Source organism: Nicotiana tabacum, chromosome 19 (genome assembly GCF_000715075.1).
Source record: "Nicotiana tabacum cultivar K326 chromosome 19, ASM71507v2, whole genome shotgun sequence".
NCBI lineage: Eukaryota > Viridiplantae > Streptophyta > Magnoliopsida > Solanales > Solanaceae > Nicotiana > Nicotiana tabacum.
In genome coordinates, this window is record NC_134098.1 from 101,950,958 (window position 1) to 101,956,104 (window position 5,147).

Here is a 5,147-nt window from a genome sequence, read left to right on the forward strand (position 1 = left end):
ACGTGATAGAAGAGCTTTGTTCACATTTCAAGAGGTAACCCGTAAAATCCCGTTTATACTAGTTGTCTAGATTGCATGTGATTTTGATACTAGAATTTCTTTCGCTCCTTATAATAATCCATCAATAATATCACACCACAAGGCTTTTTCTATATTCTTTTGTTTTTCTTTACTATCAAATCAAATTTCTAACAGTACTTAAGTATGGTGTGAAGTTATAAATGCATACACGTGGATAGCCGCTTTGCCATATTTTGTCATGCACTGTAGTTGAAAAACCATGTAAGGTAACTAGAGCACAAGCAATGAGCTAAAGGAAAACAAACTGTAGCTTTCTTTAAACCACAACTAACGCTATTCTAAATGACAGAAGAAATCAGAGGCCGAGCCACAAAGTACTGAATTTCTTCTTTTAGCATTTGCAAATACAATTATTTTATTCGTTTTTACTCTGTATCCATAATTAATATTTGGTGCAGGTATGCAGTAGTTACAGGGGCAAACAAAGGGATTGGATTCGAAATATGCAGGCAGCTTGCTTCCCAGGGAGTAGTTGTGGTTTTGACTGCTAGAAATGAGAAGAGAGGGGTTGAAGCTCTAGAGAAGCTCAAAGGGTTAATTGGTTTGGCTAAAGAGAATGTGGTGTTTCAGCAGCTTGATGTTATGGATCCTTCCACTATTGCTTCTTTGGCTGAATTCATTAAGACCCAATTTGGCAGGCTTGATATCTTGGTAGAATCATAGCTATGTTCTTGATTTTAATTTCTTGTTTATGATCAAAATAATTTGGTAAGTGATAGAGCTGTGGGTATTTTCAGGTGAACAATGCAAGAATTGGTGGAGTCACTGCAGATGCTGATGCCCTTATAGCCAAACAAGAGTCCAGTGGAGTGAGCTCCTTTTTTATTACAATCATTCTATCACGTCTCAATACCAGAATAGGTGTCACTCCTATATATATGACAAGTATTTAGGGGTGGCAAACGGGCGGGGCGAGGCGAAAATGGGTAATGTAAAAACGAAAAAATTATCCAATCAGATCCATATTTAATACGGATAAAAACGGGTTAACCGGCGGATAATATGGATATTCATATTATCCTTGGCTTCTTGAATATGATCACTTTTGGGAGAATTTTTAGTCTCCTAAACTTGAGTTACTCCCAATTTGAGGCTTTACAAATGTAAAGTTAAACACATTAGTTATTCATTTTTAATTTGATAATTTGATTCTTATCCATATTTGATCCGTTTTTAAAAAGTTCATTATTTAACCTATTTTTTAATGTATAATATGGGTGAATAACTGTTTCTTTTAATCATTTTGTTAGTGCTACAAGTATTTAAGTTATATACATCGACAGATTTGTTACCATTTTTATGGGGTTGTCCGTTGATGCTTTATTACCTTTTTGTTTAATGAGTTGATTGTGTAAGTTACCAATTGATGCTTATTTAGCTGTAATTACCTGATAGCATAACTTATCCCTTAATTACAATTAGACACCTAACATAATGTATGTTAGGAATTTACAACCAGAGGAATTATCATAGTTAGGGCGACCCTTAAATTAACTACTACACCTCTCTTTGTACTAACTATTTGATTAAAGAGCAGAACATGGCTGTGAAATCTATTACTACTAGAATCAATTTACTATCAAGCAATAATCATGATTTGTAGCCATGTCTCTCTTTCTGGAAAATTCACCTTTTGACATGTACATTGTAATCAATCGAAACCAATATTTGCTTTAAACTTCATCTTTAGCACTCTTAATATTACAACTCTCTCTCCTATAGACAGGAGGATCTCAAGTCAATTGGAATAACATTTTGACTGAGTCATATGCGCTGGCAGAAGAGTGCCTGCAAACAAACTATTATGGTGTGAAGAGAATGACCGAAGCATTTATTCCACTGCTCCAATTATCTAATTCGCCTAGGATTGTCAACGTTTCTTCTTCCATGGGAAGGCTAAAAGTATTACTCTCCTCCTCCTGGAAATGGAACTTCTAATTTACTGGAATTTTATTTTGTTTAGCTCCTTTACTCTAAATTCTCTGAATATCTTGCAACTTTACTACTCAAATCACTTTTTTCACTTTTAGCCCACGCCATAAACTATTTACATTTGGTAGCTGAAAAAGTGTATAATTTTTGTATATAACATACAAAATGTATATATATACAAAACATTAGCCTAGGATATTTTTGAACACTTTGCTAGTCTGAATCCTATTAATAATACCCACCCAATGGTTGACAAGTTAGTTGTGCTTTCCTAGCTGCTAATTAACTCAAGGGACTTTCCATTACCTAACTGAAATTCCATTTGCAGAACTTGAAGCAGGAATGGGCTAAAGGAGTATTAAGTGAGAGTGATAACCTCACAGAGGAGAAAATACAAGAGGTTATTGAACAATATTTAAGGGAACCCTCCAAGCCAAGGGCTGTCATTCTCTCATGTCAGCCTACATACTCTCTAAAGCAGCGATGAATGCTTACTCGAGGGTCATGGCAAAGAAGCATCCGTATATACAGATCAATTGCGTCTGCCCTGGTTTTGTGAAAACAGATATGACTTACAACAGTGGGATATTGTCTATTGAACAAGGAGCCGAGAGTCCTGTAATGCTAGCTCTGCAGCCTGATGGCGCCGCTTCTGGCTTATTCTTTGTTAGGAAAAGAGTTTCATCTTCATTGTAACCGTGATAAATATGACACAATAACATGTAGTAATACATGTCCTTCAGCATATATTATGCTGGAGATTTTTAGGGGTCGTTTGGTACATCAGATAAGAATAATAATTAACTTTATCTCATGTTTGGTTTGGGGTATGAGCTAATCTCGAGATAACTTTCATAATATAGTGGTGGGATTTGTTATCCCATATAAAAGATGGGATAACTAATCTCATGGGATATCCCACCATTGTACCAAACGACCCCTAACAAGTGAGGAAGATTCGAGCTAATTCTGTCAGCTATGTTCGCGCCGTTGTGAATTTTTTGAATAAATTTACAAAGTAATCCTTTTATAAATTTAGTCAATGTAGAGATAAATTTTCACTCTATATATGCATACAAAAATTCATATAGTTTTGAAGTTATAAATGCTTTCACATGGAACTGTTATATAGTTTGTAACATTAAAAAGAAAATAAAAACGAACTTTAAGAGTGACATTAGAAGTACGATTATAATGTAATTATCTTTATCTTATTTAAAATGATATCTATAGTGTCCCGTGGTGGTGAAAGTAGAATCTAAAAACTAACATTTAAATACTTGTCCATCAGTTTCCAAAGTACTTGAATAGGAAGACTCCTTAGTTAATCTACAAAGGGACATATCTGTTGTGGTAGGCTAGAACTTGTTCTGAGAAATTACAATTTCAATCTAAATTAATTGTTTATATTCTTACATATAGAAAAGAATTTCCACTTCAAATCATATGTTTGAATTTTGATGTATCTCATAAAAGCATTGTAATCTACCTCAAATCGGAGTGGTCACTTTATTAAGAAAAATGTGATAATATCACACTTACTTTAAGCCTTTCTCGATTTTCCTATATTCCTTTTTTTCTTCCGTCCCTTGTCAAATTTGTAACAGGACTCACTTTTGTCCCATAGGTATACTCTGAAGTCATAAATGTATACACGTGGATAGCCGCTTTGATGCACTACTGCTGAAAAGCCATGTAAGCTCACTAAGAGCACAAGCATATGAGCTAAAAGAAAATAAGGTCAAATTATACGCTGCCCCTATACTTGTCAGACTTTTTTTCTTAGACACTTTATTTAAGATTTAGAAAAGGGTTAAATATATCCTTCTGCTGACCGGGGTGCAAAATGTGTAATCGGTATCGGGTGGGTACCAAAGGAAGAATAGCCGATAATAGAGATTCAAAGGCTTGGAATGATAGAGTCTTTCTAAAATATTTTTAAAAAACTATTCATTTTTATGGCAAGCGTTGTCGTTCCGAATTATGACATGTTTAGAAGTTCTAAAGCTTGAACAAATACCTTAACTTTAGAGGAAAAAAATACTTTTAGCCAAAAAAAACTTGGCCAAATAGGCTTATAGAATGAGAAAATCCTTCCATTTTGATATATATATATATATATATATATATATCAAAATGGAAGGATTTTCTCATTCTATAAGCCTTACTTGGAATCAAAAAGAAACTTGGCCAAATAAGCTTATACGAATGAGAAAATTCTTCTATTTTGATATATATATATATATAGGTGTAGATGTAAATATAGATGTACGCACACAATGTAACATATGACCAGGGCCGGCTCTAATGTTGTTCCAAGTAAGGCTTTTGCCTTAGGCCCCCAAATAAAAAAGAACACGAAAAGGAAAAAATCGAACAAGGCCCAGAATCAAGCGCCAAGCTAGGCGTTGCCTGGCCCTAGGCAAGGTCCATCGTGCGACAGAGTAGGCCTCACGAGCCAGTTGCCTGAATTGTTATGATAGCTACGTGCTATTGGATGGGCACAGGTGTGGGAATGAACCCACGTGCGGGCACCAGAAATTATTTATTCATGATCGGGTTATGCCCGGGCTCTTTTGAAGGCAAACTCACCGGAGTCTTTGCGCGCCCTAGACCCCAGGTATGCTGCAGCGCACGTCTATGACGAATTTTATTTGGAGGAAGTATACACATACCCGATTTTGGGTTCACCATTGACTTAAAGAGTTGTGATATATAGTAGTCTCTTACACATTATTTAAATATGTAAATATCCAAATTTATATAGTTTGACCCTTGTATACTAACAACTTTTACCTGAGTTTGTTAGAAAATTTCTAAATATAACTGTTCAAAAATAAAATTAAACAGTACAATAAAAATATCATATTCCTCCGGAGCCTACCAGCTCACATAATCTGTTGACCCCTTGGACGTTACCGTTTTTCACGTGGCAATTCTTTTAGCAAAGAGAAACCCCACGCGTTAAGTAATTGATTTACTTGAATTATTCAAAACCAGACAAATTTATTTATTGAAATTATTTAAATATATGATTCGTTATTCTATTTGGTCATTTCAAACCCGAAACAAATTTACTCTTATTTTTAAGAGAGGGTCACGTGTCACCTCCTTATTAAAAGACACATGCCCAA

General features: G+C 34.9%; 1 pseudogene; it reads left to right on the forward strand.

The window, feature by feature from the left end:
- The first annotated feature begins 241 nt into the window (after positions 1 to 241).
- On the forward strand, positions 242 to 2,827 carry LOC107820485 ((+)-neomenthol dehydrogenase-like; annotated as a pseudogene).
- The last annotated feature ends 2,320 nt before the right edge of the window (positions 2,828 to 5,147 follow it).